This window comes from Equus quagga, chromosome 20, assembly GCF_021613505.1.
Source record: "Equus quagga isolate Etosha38 chromosome 20, UCLA_HA_Equagga_1.0, whole genome shotgun sequence".
Taxonomy (NCBI): domain Eukaryota; kingdom Metazoa; phylum Chordata; class Mammalia; order Perissodactyla; family Equidae; genus Equus; species Equus quagga.
The window spans coordinates 43,544,183-43,558,917 of record NC_060286.1 but is presented as its reverse complement, the minus strand read 5'-3'; positions in this window follow the sequence as shown (position 1 = coordinate 43,558,917).

The window sequence follows — 14,735 nt, the reverse complement described above, 5'->3', positions numbered from 1 at the left end:
ACAAGGGATACAGGCTAAAAAGAAATACTTTGGGGAAATTTGAAATTTTTAATAAATTCTCTGCCACAGACAGAGATGCACTATACCACATTAGGCCTTTTTTTTTTAAATTGATCTTTATTTGATGATTTTGCGTGCACAGCACTGCATTGTAAGGTGTTGCCCAACCCAGCAGGTCAGCCCCTTCACCACCCTTAGTCACCGTGCCTGGGGCTGGGAACCGCCTTCTGCTTAACCCTCCTACTGGAACCATTCTCTGTAGGCCCCTGCGTGGCTGCGAGCACCTGTGAATCCAGGTCCCTGGGCCCACTGAGTGGCCTGCAAGCCCCTGTCTGACAAAACGAGATTCTCATCTTCCAGCTTTGGCTTCTCAGTGGAGTACGAAGCCTGGGAAGCAGCTGCCGCCATCTGCAGGGCGCTTTCTAACTTAGACACCGGGATGTTGAGCACCCAGGGCAAGGTCCCAGCTGCCACCGCGTCCCAGACCTCACATATACTGAGCTAGCCCAGCTGGAAGCTGGGAGCAGACAGAGCCCAGGGTGCTCCAGCCATGCTGTGCGCCATGGCTGCGAGCTGCAGGAACTGACATTAGGCTTTGATTACTTACGTTAGAAACTTATCGAGGGCCAGCCCAGTGGGCCCTCTGCTTTGCCGGCCCAGGGTTTGCAGGTTCAGATCCTGGGTGCAGACTAGCACTGCTCATCAAGCCATACCGTGGCGACATCCCACATAAAATAGAGGAAGATTCGGGGCTAGCCAGTGGCACAGCGGTTAAGTGCGCACGTTCCACTTCGGCAGCCAGGGGTTCGCCTGTTCGGATCCCGGGTGTGGACATGGCACCGCTTGGCAAGCCATGCTGTGGCAGGCATCCCACATATAAAGTAGAGGAAGATGGGCACAGATGTTAGCTCAGGGCCAGTCTTCCTCAGCAAAAAGAGGAGGATTGGCAGCAGTTAGCTCAGGGCCAATCTTCCTCACCAGAAAAAAAAAAAAAACTTATCAAGCTCCTACAGTGTGTTTAGTGCTTTGCTAATGGTTGGAAAATGTCCATTATACCATGCCGCCCCAAAGAAACCACAGTCTAGTTGAGGGGATAAATGACATCATGAATGTGCCCTCTGGATCTGTCTTGAGCATAAAGGCCTAGATGCCAGGAGAGCAGGGCAGGTGCAGAGTGCAGTGGAGAGACCAAAGGGCGCCACGGGCCAGGGAGGCCTGGAGTGGGCTGTGGAGCAATGATGCATGGGGACTGAGGGACGCTGGACTGGCAAGCTTGGCTCTGGCTTCTGGGGTACAAAGGCACTAGCTGGAGTGCAAGCTAGGCCCAAATCAGGGACCTGGCTGCAGGTGTGAGGGTCCCGGGCTGTCAGGAAGTGTCTGAGGGTGTCTTCTGTTGCTCCTGGTATGACTGAAGTGCTTCCTTTTTCAAGCAATCATCGATGGAATGTTTCTATGTGCCAGGCACCGAGCGGAGCATTTTCCAGGCACTTGGAACTCTCGGAACAGTTCCCAGGCCGCTGTTAGTTTTATCTTTATTTCAGAGATGATTCCGATGCTCAGGTGTTCACTTGCTCAAGGAACTGCCTGCGGCCGCCGGCCTAATATGAAATGCAGAGCAGTCCAGTCTGGGACAGCACAGACAGCACAAGCGGGCCAAGGCGGGGTCCCACCCACGGGGCTTCTGGTTTCACTGGTGTGGGTGCAGTCGGGACATCGGTATTTATAAAAGCTCCCACGTTTGTGAACCCCAGCCAAGCAGCTGGGAGCTGGGGAGTAAGCCCCGCCGAGCCTCAGGGTCTTCTGACGTGGGGTCCTCAGCGCTGAAGGTTGAGGACTCAACTAGTTAATACGAACCACACTGAGCTCCAAAGGTCAGTGAGTCACATGTGCCTTTTAATGGGGAAACCTTAAGAAATACTATCTTAACAAACCAGCATCTCACTCTGTCCCAGCGTCTTTCACTTGTAAACTATAGCTGGAAACAATGTATCCTTCCAGCTTATCCTCCAAGTGAAGTTGGTATTTCCCCTCTTAGAATGCATAGACCTTTCTGAGCTGCCAGGGGTCCGCGACTCCCAGTTTGAGAAACACTAACCACCCCCCCGCTGCCCCTCCATCTCATCTTCACTCCGTGGTCCCAGCAACCAGCTGATTTCATGTGTATAACGATCCTTTACACTCAGCCATTTCCCTGTAGCCTCCTGTTTCCCAAACAGGCGTTGCTAGTCCTCTCACGCTGATGTGATCATCCCACCTCGTCCAACCCCCGGGGGACACAGGACGTGGAGGTAGGTGGTCCTGAGTGCTGAGTGGAAGGCACCATGTGACCCTGCTTGGCGTGTGTGGGTTCTGTCACCTTCGTCCCGAAGCCTTCCTGCCATGTCCGTCTCAGACGGTGGGCATGGCCTCCATGCCTGCCCCTCCTCCTGATGAGCTCTCGGGACCACTGGCTCGTTTGTCACTCCCTCACAGGCTACCATGCCTTTCGAGGCAGAGCCCTTTCTCCGTCCTGGTGGCCGCAGGCCCGGCAGTAAGAGGCACTCGGGTCGTTTGGATGAACTCTTTAGAAATAGTGTCCTCGGCTCCCGACACATAATACTTGTTCAAAAAAACTTGCTGAATAAATGAAGGGGAAATCTTAGATCTTTAGATAGCTTCAGACAGTGTTTAAAATCAGCTGCTCTTCAGGTTTCAAAGAACCCTGGTATACTGTACTGCGGCCAGGACCCTGGTATCGCTGTCAGGAACTTGCCTTATGCCCACCTCGCCACCTTGAGTGGCATCAAAAGTGCCTGGTACCAAGGGCCGCATGTTGCCACCCCCACCTCTGACCAACTGCCCTTGGCTGAGCGCCCCGGTGGTGAGATGCCTAAGGGACACTCGCAGCCCCCACACAAGGGAGGCCGCACATGGCGCACATTGTGGCCTCCTCGATCACCTCGTCTTCCTAGCTGGGCCTGGGGCTGGGCAGCATGCCCGAAACAGCATGTCAGGCTGAGAGCACAGGCAGAGCCTTCTGCCGGGAGGCGCACCATGCCCCTGCTCACGGGTGGACCCCTGAGGTCCAGGTGCGGGCCGCCCCTCTCTCCGCACCTTGGGTCACTGTACTTCCCCAAGGAGGATGGAGAATGGAACTGCTGTCTCCTGGTGCCTGGTCACGGGCGGACCTGCTGCCACCTGATCTCTGCAGAAAGGACCGTGTCCTATGCTGCTGTCCCAGGTCCTTGGCATGTCTAAGCTGAGCTCTGGGTGGCCAGCAGCCACCCTTGGCTTCAGACTGAGCCAAATAAACCCAGAGGGCAGTGTGAACCACCAGCAAGGGCTGTGAGCTGAGAGATCAGCGCAGCCTGGCTCGGCGGGCAGCACCCTGCCCCATCACCTCCACAGGGTCACACAGCCTGCTGCCACGGCATGTGGCCATTCGTTCTCACCCATCCAGACTCTGAGGACACAGAGCTGTTTTATTCCTAGCTGTAGCCTTGATACCTAGAACAGCACCTGGCTGTTCTATAGTCAGTAAATATTTGTTGATTGAATGAATGAATGGAGGCAGTAAGCACCATGGGAGTTGGCAGAAGGGCAGCCAAGGGGGTGGGATTACCTCCTGGGTCATTCGGTGAAACTCCGTGGGCCCCTGTCCTGGGGGCCATACGAGGTCGACAGCCCCAGATGTGTCTCCCGAGTCACAGGGCAGACGGGGGTTGTGAAACACACAGCCCAGGTGTGGTGAGTGCCTTGCCAGGAGAGAGGGTGTGCGTGTGCCCTGCATGTGTGCCCCAGGGGTAGAGGGGGGCAGCCGTGCTGGGAGTCAGAGAATGTCCCTTAGGGGCACAACCTTTACACTAAGGCCCGTGGAGTGAGAGGGCCTCCCAGGTGAGGGAGCAGTAGGTGTGGAGGCCCAGGGGCAGGCACCAAGCGTACTGGAGGGTCTGGGAGAATGTCGACAGGGAGCAGGGGACGGAGCGGGGGCAGGGGCCCTGGTGGCCGCGGAGGGTTGGGTCTTTTAGGGCTAGGTGCTTTGTTGACTGCGCACCCTGCATTCAACATCAGTAGCAGTGGGGGCTGAACTGAGAGCAGGGATCATGGGGGAAGGGAGGGGTGAGAGAAGCAGGCAAACCAAGAGACCCAGGAGACAGGATTTGGGGGGCAGTGAGGGTGGCACCAGGACATGGGGGCTCCCAGGGGTCTAGCCTGACATGGAGACAGGGTCACACAAGCAGTGCAAGTGACAGAACCCCCTGGGCCCAGCTGAATAACAAAAGGAGCTGGTTATTTTATTTACTTATTTTTGAGGAAAATTAGCCCTGAGCTAACTGCTGCCAAGCCGCGTCTTTTTGCGGAGGAAGACTGGCCCTGAGCTAACATCCATGCCCATCTTCCTCTATATGTGGGACGCCTAGCACAGCATGGCTTGCCAAGCTGTGCCGTGTCCACACTCGGGATCCGAACTGGCTAACCCCAGGCCGTCGAAGCAGAATGTGCGAACTTAACCGCTGCACCACCAGGCCGGCCTCAGAGCTGGTTATTAAAGGTGCAGAGAATCTAAATGGCAGGAGGCCAGCCACGTCCCATGGGCCTGGGGCAGGGAGGTGCCCAGCTGCTGGTTCTCGAGCCTGAGGTCTTGTCTCAACACTGTTTGCGGGCCTCATCATGCCACCATCCCCAAAGGCGGCTTAGGCAGGCCCAGGGCACTCTCAGTGGCACTCAGCTCCTGGGTCCAAATGCCTTACTTTCTCTGGGAGGCCCAGGTTCCACCTTCCCAGAAAAAGGCATCTTCCCACCCTCACCCCCCACCCAGCCACTCAAAGGACAGGCAGGTATCCTAGGACCAACACGGCTATTGAGGTGACGTTGTGGGTAGGGGCGTCACGAGGGTCTGGGGAACCGTGTGCAGGCAGGCAGACCAGCAGCCAGTGCAAAGGCCCTGAGGTGAAATGGCTCCTGTGGTTGGAGCCACATGGGGCGTCAGGTGAGAGTCTGCAGGGCTGAATCCCACCAGGCCTTGCTGGCTGTGGGGGGAGCCCTGGGCGCCTCAGGGGTCAGGATTGCAGGTACAGGCAGCCCTCTGGAACTGGGGCGTTTTCCAGGGAGGCCCTCTCCAGGCCCAGCCCACAGCAGCTCCACCAAACCTGGCCCGGTGACTTTCGAGGGTCCAGGTGCTAGGCCTGCTCCCAGCAGGTGTGGGAGGTTGCCCCAGGGGGTCCCTCTAGGTGAGATCCCCGAGAGGCCTGTCTGAGCTCCACCCCGTGCAGGGCCTGCCAGGCTGGGTGGAAAAGGACGACCTGATAGATTCGCCCCACCACCCGCCTTCCGCCCGGCCCAGCCTGCACCGGTGCACCTCCTCGGTGGGCAGGGCCCCTTGACCTTGGAGGTCTCCCGAGCTGGCGCGCCTCCCCTGAGCCCCGCCCGTTGTTTTGTCCGTGCGGCCGCCAGGCGGCGCCCGCGGGCCGGTTTCGCGGAGCCCAGGACGGCCCAGTGTGGAGGGAGCGGCCCGAAGACGGGCAGGGGCGGCAGGCTGCGCAGCTGTCGCGCCTGGGCCGCTGCCGAGCGCGCCTGCCCTCGCGGTGGTGGACAGGTGGCTGCGGCGCCGCCAGGCTGCGGCCTCTGCCCCCGAATGGTGCACGGTGCTCTCGGTGACCCGTCACGCCACGACCACGCGCCACAATCGGGGTCGCATGGAGCCCTGAGGATCTGGCAGCTTCTGACTGGCCCCTCGGAGTTGGGGGTCTAGGAAGACTGTCTCAGGCACCGGCAGGCCCACCCACCGACAGCCCACGCGGCCCACACCATCAGGGTGGAGCTGGCAGTCTGCCAGGCAAGGGGGACACTGTCTGCCCGCACAGGCTGGTTCCTCCCTTCTGGGTAGTTAGGGCTCAACCTTCAAACCCAAACCAAATGCCACTTCTTTCAAATGCCACCTCCCGGACCCGAGATCTATGTGCTGGGCCATCGGGGCTCTGTGATGCTTTGGCCTTAGACAGACATCCCCTGGAGCTGGGCCATCCCCATCCCATCCTCTGTCCTGGGGCCCCACTGGGGCTCCTGTGTTTTGGCATCCAGGGCAGGAGAGCTGAGAAAGCCAATTGAAGCTGGAGAGAAGGAAGGAGCTGGAAGCTCTGCAGTGTGTGGGCAAGCCTGGGCTGGGGGCCTCAGGAGAGGCTGCTGTGGGCAGCGGGAAGAGAGAGCTGGTCCTCACCCTCCCTGGGCCTACCCCAGTGCTCCCGGGGCTCAAGGAGCCCTGTCAGGCCTTGTCCTACTCCGGATCTCAATTTTCCCCAGCAGACCTCCCAGGGCCCATCCCAGGCTGACAGGGTCCCCACCCTGCACTGTGGGGTTGGCAGCAACCAAGACAGCTCAGGTGACGGTGTACCAGGCAAAGGTCACCTGTTACTATGTCAAGCAGGCCTCCAGAGGCTGGCTCCATGCTGCCCACAGAAGCCAGGTGGGGCAGGCTATGAGGGTGATGGCATGGCCCCAGCAGCCTTGCTCCCCCAATGTTGGCTGCCTCCTGTTTGCCCTTTCTCCCTCATGATCTAGGCATGCCCCCTGCTCCAGCCCACCCACCTGTCTGTCCATGAAGCCCCCCTCCCTCTGCCGCCCCTCCACTGAGCCCCAGCCCAAAGAAGCTTTGTGGGGCCTCTCAGCACCCACTCCCCCGCTGCTCTGAGCCAGGCCCTGCCCTTCGAGAACACCCTCTGAGCCTGCCTCACACAGCAGCGCTTACCCCAAAGGACAGGTGCGCACACGGGGTCACAGCCACCTGGGCAGGTGCAGTCAGAATCGCACTGGGACCCACCTGTTGGTAAGGGGGCCGTCCCATTTCCCAGGCCTCTCCTGCTCCTCAGGAGCCGGCACCTGCACAGACTCAGGTGGGCTTGAGCACCCCTGGCCAGCCCTGTATTGTCAGACGGGAGGCTGAGACGGGATCAAAGTGCCCAGCTGTGACCCTCAAAGAAGACCTGGGTGTGCTCCCCCAGGAGCAGCCCAGCCTCTCCCCAGGGGGCCTCCCTAGGAAACTCACCTCCTCTGCCCCTCTCCCGCCCACCCTCAGTGGGGTCCTTATTGGTGAGAGTTCAGAGACCCTGGGGTCAGCTCCCTCCTCCAACACCCAGACTCCACCCTTTGACATCAGTGGACAACGGGGGCCCCTTTCTGTGCCCCACTAGGCCCCAGAGACTACCCGAGGCCTTGGCCAAGGCAGCTGCCCACCAGTGCGTCTCTGGGCCACTGTGAAGTGGGTGGTGACATCTGCTCCATCATGGGGTCAGTGAGGCGCACACAGGGCCATCGTGTGGGAGGGAGCCCAGCAGGTCCCACCGCCTCCCAGAGATCGGCCCGTCTGAACTCAATGCCGCTCGTGTCTTCCCTTTAGGCCAGCATGTCCCCAAAATCCTAGGCCAGCAGAGCCCCTTCCCCTCCTTCCCGCAGTCAATGAGCGGATGAGGCAAGGCTGGCCCCTTGCCAAGGCCTCTGAGGCCCAGCCTGGAGGGGACTGGTCTTGGAGCTGGAGGTCTCCACTGCTGCCTCACCTCCAGCTCCGCCTGGGGGTGAGCGTGAAGCCCCTGAGCCCTCAAACTGCAGTGGCTCCTGCAGCTTCACCAAGTGCCTCACGTGGCTGTGCATGTGTGCTGTGTGCATATGTGTGCATTCCTGTATGCTACGAGCGTGTGCACAGGCATATGCGTGCATGTGTGTTGTGAGCATGTTTGCATGCATGCGTGTGCTGTGTGCATGCATGAATGTGCTGTGAGCCCGTGTACATTCATACATGTGCTGTGTGTATGCATGTGTCACTGTGTGTGTGACTGGGTGGGTCAGACATACTCTGCTATGTGTCCCATCCCCCCTCCGCCCTGCCCCACCCCCCTCCCCGAGCCTGAGAGTGGACAAGGATCCTGGGGGAGAGAGGAGGGCTCAGAGACTGGGAGCAGCCCCTAACTGGGGAGGGGGCATGGGCAGGGCTGGGGAGGGATGCCTAGTAGCTGCCTTGAGGTGTCCTGGGAACGAGCCCAGGAGGAAGCCTGCACAGCAGCAATGGCAGCGCCATAGCAACGCAGCACAAAGCACTGGCCTACTTACACCCCGCCCCCGCCTCGCCCTGTTCAGTCTCTGCTCCTGGGAGGGGCTGCAGGGCCTTTGAGGCTCCTAGGGGCCGTGCGCCCCAGCCTTTGGGAGCTCATTGCCCTGGAAGCCTCCTGGCCTTCCCATAACAAAGGATGCTGAACCTGGCCCGCGGAGACTCAGTTTCCTCATCCATAAACGGGGGTGGGGGTGGGGGTGCAGAAATGTGTAGTACCTAGTAGATGCTCAGCAGAGTAACCCCCTCCTCATCTCTTTGGGGGCTGCAGACCCAGTGGTTGTGAAAGGGCTTTGGAAGTTTCCAGCCCTGGAAATCTCAGGGCTCTGTGCTGCTGGAATGACTACAGGCCCCAAAGGTCTCTATGTCCCCAACCAAAGGCCTCAGTCTGAGGCCCCCGAGGCAGCACAGTGTCTGGGTGGGAGGGGGCAGCCGGGAACATTGAGGACAGAGTCCCAAGCTGCCCACACACCCCCTCATGGGACAGCGTCCTCGGGAGGGCCAGTGCCCTTCACATGCCCGGACACCCTCTCGGCCTCTGTCATCAGCATGGCCAGGACTCCAGGGCCAGGCTCCACTCGGTGGGGGTTGGGGGGAGGGCCATGATTCTTTGAAGACGACCCGGGACCTGACACTAAGCTCTGCTGACAGCACTAGCTCACCTGTACCTGCCTCCTGACCTTCAGGGACAGCTCCTGACTGGCCGCCTCCACCTGCAGAAGCCCACCTGGCCTGGGGCCCTAGTGTGCTCAGAGCTGTGGGGATGGGGACAAGTGTCTCCAGTGCCCAGGGAGGCTGAGCGAGCTGCCCGAGGAGAAATGGGGCATTCGTGGGACAGCCCTAGGGCCTGGGTGCCCTGTGCCAGCCGGGCTCTGTCTGTGATGTCCATGTGACCCTGCCACCTTTGGCCACCCTGGGCTACGACGACCCAGCAGGGTCTCACTGAGGGGTCATCTCAGGTATGGTGCAGTGCCCCGAGGAGGAAGGGCCAAGGGCCAGCAAGGCTGTAAAAACGCTTTGTGGAGGACCCAGGGCCTGGGGACAGGAAGCCCTTGTCCCCACAGGGGGTGGATGTCACCTGACATCATGCCTCAAAACCCCATGTTTTCCTGACCTCACCGGGGAGCGAGCCAGGCCGGGGTCTGCTGTGTGACCTCGGGCCTGAGCACGTGCTGGGCTTCGGTCTCCCCACGGGGACAGGCAGCTGTGGGTGTCTGAGCACAGGCTCCAGACGAGTAGCTCCCTGCCCTACCCCAACCCTGGGTCCCGTGGGTCTGTCCCAATTCCCCCTCCAGACAGGGCGTCCCCACCATCAGCCATCCATTCACTCCTTCATCTACAAGATGCTCTTCTGCATCCCCAGGGTCAGTGCCCAGCAACCACCTGTGGAATGAATGAAGGAGTAGGCATGAATGAATGAGTGAGGTTTGGAGGGGAGCAGCCCTGTGCACTGGGGTGTGAGTGGGGTTGGGGCTGTCCGTCTGTGCATGTGTGCATGCAAAAGTGTGTGCCCCCCTCCAGGCACCAGCTGCAGCCGCCCTCCCTTCCCCCACCTCAGCCCCCCCTAATTTATGCCACTTGCTGGTCCCCCGCCTGGCAGCAGCTTTGTCCCCAGGCGGATTCCCAACGGCCGCCTTTGGGAAGAAAGGGCCCTTCTCTGGCTGGTGGTGAGGTCACCAGGAGGGGCTGGGCACACACAAAGGCCTCAGCCCCCCTCCCCACCCTGCTGGCAGCTGCCTCTTTGTCCCCAGCTCTCAGCCTAGGAGAGACCCCAAGAGGCCCCTCTGAGGCCTTGGTGAGGCCTGGGCTTCCTTCCCAGGAGGTGGATGGAGTGGGGGAAGGGGAGGAAGCAGCCCTCTCCCCGGCTTCGCTCCCTGTTAAGTCACCGCACCCGTCGAGGTGCAGACTCTACCCCAGATGCCATGCTGGGCCCCGTGGCAGCTGTGGGGGTCTCGGCCCAGTGCAGGGGTCTGTGTTCAGCTGTCTGTTTGGGTCCCCAGGTCAGGCCAGCAAGCTTGAGGGGTGGGAGGCTGCAGGAAGGGGAAGGGGAGCCTGAGGTGTTAGGAGGCAGCCCAGGCAGCGGCAGGCAGCTCGGCCCCTGGCCTGGAGTGGGCTCGGTCACGGGAGGGGCTCTGGGGGTGATGTTCCTTACCCTCAGCTGCTGAAACCAGTATCTCTCTGGATCCCATGACGCCTGGCAGGTGTATTTGTGCATTTGTCTGTGTGCATACGTGTGTGCGGCGTGTGGTGGGGTGAGGGGCTGGCAGGCCTGGGCACCCCTGGCACTTCCCCATTGGCTCTCAAGGAAACCCCACAAACCCAGCTGGGGAGCTCCTGTGGGTACCGTACTCCATAGGGCGTGTGGGCTGAGGCTCAGAGAGGGCAAGTCAGTTTGCCCAAAGCCACCCAGCCCCCAAGGGGTGGGGCTGTGAGAAACCTGCCCCTCTTCTGCCTTCCTGCTTTTCCCAACTGCCCACGTGAAGGTGAGGGGAAGGCAGGTCACCTCCTCCAGACTGCACTAGGCCTCTCCTGTGCAGGGACCAGGGAGCCAGCCCAGTGGGGGTCAGCGGAGACACAGCAGAGTGACAAAAGCTGTGAAAAGCAGCAGTGGGGAACCCGAGAGCGCGAAAGGGTGGCGACATTGCCTGGTGGGCGCTGCAGCTGCATTTATCCAGCGCCTGCCCTCTGTCAGGCCCAGCACAGCGGGGATCCAAACACGTTCCTGGACTGCAAGGAATGTGCAGTTTAGCTGGGACCCCGGAAACCACCATTAGGTCAGAGACAGGCTAGCTGCCGTCCTGGGATGTCAGTCACTTAGGGCTGTAGGGTGGAGGCCGCCCAGTGGGACTGAAAGTGCTAGAGGGGGCACTGTGAGGGCAAAGCCCTGGTGGCTGGACCCAGGAGCTCCGTCACCATCTATGGGACTCAAAGGATTGGCTCCTCAGACCTCCCTCGCCTGCCCGCAGAGCCCGCTGCCCCAGCCGCCAGCTGGCAGCCCTCAGGCCTGGAGCTCCTTAGCAGTCTCTCCACGGAGGGAGGAAGTGGAGCCCAAGGGAGAAAACAAAACCCCTCATCTTGTCCCAGACAAACAGAGGCCAGGCTGGACACTGGCGACGGCCGCAGGGGGCTCGGGACCCTGCCAGGTGTGGCCGCAAGCAGAGCCAGCCTCGCCCAGGCTGGGCTCGAGGTGGGGGTGCTGAACACAAGGGCTGGGGACAGGTCAGGGAGTGGAGGGCCAGGGTCCCACCAAAAGCTCTAAGCTCTGGCCAGGACCCCCTGGGAGCCTTGCACTTGGACCTGGGGGACAGGCCAGGAAGTGTGACCAGAGGAGGCAGAGGCCAGGGGGAGGTGGCCGGCCCGGAGAGCTGGGTTAGCCCAGGTGCAGGCACCCTCACTGGCCACCCTCTGCCTGGACTCCCAGCTCGTGGGCCTGGACCACAGAGGGTGCTGGGAGGGGGAGCTGGGCAGCCAGTGCACCTTGATGTCCCTGCCAGGCCGCCGGGCAGGGGATGGGGGTGGCCTGGGCCCCCGGTCCTCCCCCCGCTGAGAAGCTTCTCCTCGGTTGCTTGGTGGCCGGAATGTCCATTGTGCCCGTAGCTTAGCAACATGCTGCGGTCGCCCCCGCTGACCCCGCCCCGCAGCCGGGGCCGCTGGCATTCCTCGGCAGGCCCACCCCTCCGCAGGCCGGGCCTCATCCGCCTGAGTGTGTCCCAAGGCACGGAGCCGCCAGCATCCTGTGTGTCCAGCACCCTGGGTGACTGAGGTTCCCAGCTCAGGCGGCCATGGTTCTGCCAACTGCCACATGCTGGCTACTTGCCCTGGTGGCACTCTTGGGAACCATGAAAAGTCTGTGTTCAGATCTTGTCACATTCCGTGGTTCATGCCCCTATTTAGATTCACTTTCCCGGCAAATGTAATGACAGTGACAGAAAGCAGCCGAGCTGCCTGCGGCCAGGTGGGGGAGATGGACAGGAGGAGGCAGAGGGTTCACACAGGCACACACATTGGTACAGGACTCCTGGAGCTGGACAGTGAAATGGGTGTCATCCATTGTGTGTAAATTATACTGCAATAAGATGGATTTCTAAGGTATTTTCTTGGGGCACAGGATGAGGTCAGGCCTGTCGGTGGCAGCGAGCTGGGGGCAGGGAGTACAGGGTTGCAGGGGGGTGTAGAAGGAGACAGGGTAGTTATCTGAAGTTGGAGAGGCCAAAAGAGGGCCGGCCCCCTGGAGTATGGGATAGCACCTCCTCGGGGCGGGAAGTGAGGGGGCCCTGCCGCTCTGCAGCCCCCTGCTCCTCTCCCGCCCTCTGATGCTGGGGGCCACTCTGATGGCCCACCCTTGACCAAGGCAAACTCGCTTCTGGGTCTGTGGCCATCAGATCCACGCTGGGAGGGGTGGAGAATGGACAGCTCATTGTTGCCTCTGCCAGGGACAGGCCACCTGCCCCACAGCACATGACCTGCTGGCCACTCGGCCACCCTCAGACCCTGCTGCCCCCAGCACTGGACTACCTGAGAGATGCACTGGGCTCCTGGACTTAGGAGGACTGTGGTCCTGGGAGGGGAGGCTGAGGGAAGTGACCATGGGGCGTCCTCGAGGGCGGGGCTCCCTGGGTGGCTTCTTTCCGCTGCTGGGGAGCCTCAAGCAAATGAACAGTTGAAGCAGCCTGGGGCACTTTGTTCTTTTCTTTTCTTTTTTAAACTCTTTTTATTAGGAAAATGTCAAAGAAATGCAAAAGCAGAGAGAATAGCAAAGGCTTCCAGGCGCAAGGATTATGAATGTTTCATCGCTTATTTTGAGGCAGATCGCAGCCACTCCATCGTCTCAGAGTATCATTAACACACCTAAAAAAGCGTTATTCTTTAAACTCACGAAATATCCACTCAGGCTTCAAATTTCCCAATTGTCTCATTTTGTAAAATAAAACATTTGGTTCATTCAAATCAGGACCCGCAGAGGTCCGTGCACAGCTCTCCTCTGCTGCCTCCTGTCACTCTGGAAGCCCAAGGGCGTCTGGGAGCCGCTGGGAGACACGGCAGTCCCGAGGGGAGGGTCTGGGACTCAGGCAAACATTCCAGCCAGACTGAGGCAAAGACGAGCTCTAACTGACAGTGCAGCCTCGAAAAGGGCGAGTTGGATGGTGCTGGGAGCTTCCATAGAGCTGTGACCACCTGCTTAAGTTAATGAAAGTGTGTTTTGTTCGTTTTAGGAAATAAAAGAAAGGAAAGAAGAAGAGTTGGAGAGATTCTGGTTCCTCTGGCGTGAGCGCTGGGCCCCCTACCCCCAGAGTTCCAGATCCAGTAGTTCTGGGGCGGGGCCTGGAATCTGCATTTCCACTGAACTCACAGCGCACGCTGATGCCGCTGGTCCCGGGACCTCCTTTTGAGAACCTCAGCTCCATGGACTTCACAAATACCCGTGGCCATAGTTTAGGAATGGTTCTGTCACCCAGGACATGAGAACCGCCTTAGTTTCTAAAGATTAAAGAACCAAAAATAGTGTCTGGCACACAGGTAGCAGGAAAAAAAACCCCATATATGTATATGTATGTTCGTGTAGACATATATGTAGCTGGGTAAGGGGTACTTACTATGTTGTTACAAGGATGGATTTGGCACCCTGAGGTACCACTTGGTGGCAGTGTACCCAGGTGACAACATGAACATGGGCTCTGAGGACCTGTGACATCACCCACCTCAGTCCTCTCAGGGCCTCTCTGGGAGGAGGAGGGTAAGACATCAGGAAAAAACTGGTGGGAAATAAGATGAAACAGGGTGAAGTTTTGTACACTCTTGCCAGATGGGCAGTGAATTTGGCTCTGAGCTTCCGAGTGGCTGAGGCAAAGAGGGAAGTAAGATTAGGCAAAGTAGTACTTCCTCTTTTTGTGGAAGGTTAACTCTGAGCTAACATCCGCTGCCAATCCTCCTCTTTTTGCTGAGGAAGATTGGCCCTGAGCTAACATCCCTGCCCATCTTCCTCTGTTTTGTATGTGGGACACTTGCCACAGCGTGGCTGATGAGTGGTGCGGACGTCTGCACCTGGGATCCTGGCTGGCGAACCTGGCGCTGCCAAAGTGGAACACGCAAACTTAACCGCTATGCCACTGGGCCAGGCCCCAAACTAGTGCTTCCTGACCTTTAATGCTGTTCAAATCACCGGGGAATCTGTCTAAAATCCACCTTCTGATTAGGAGGTCTTGGTGTGCATGTGGGAGGGCACTGAGATTCCATGTCACCTAACAAGTCCTCCTGGAGACGTAGGTGCTGCCACCCACACGCCAAATTTTGAGTACAACTCAGTGTCCCTGGGATGAAAAGCAGGCAGGAGAGCAGTCCATCCCTCCAGGTACCAAGAGCCCTGTGCAGCGTCGGCGGCTCGCTGCGCCCAGCGCTCTCGGAGAGGAAGCCCTGAGGCCCCTCCGGGGCAGCGGCCCCAGGAGCTCCGCCTCTCTCAGCCAGGGTCACGTCTGGGCACTTCAGCGGTCAGCCAAGACAGTGGCCAGCAGAGAGGGGACCGAAGCCCAGGCTGTGGGAGGACACTTGTGCTTCCCGGGGGAGGGGGAGGGCAGCTTGGCAGAAATCGTCCTGGGAGGATCCATCATGACATTGCTGCAGAGGCAGGAAGTGGGGGTGCTGAGCCTTGGATCATGTTAAA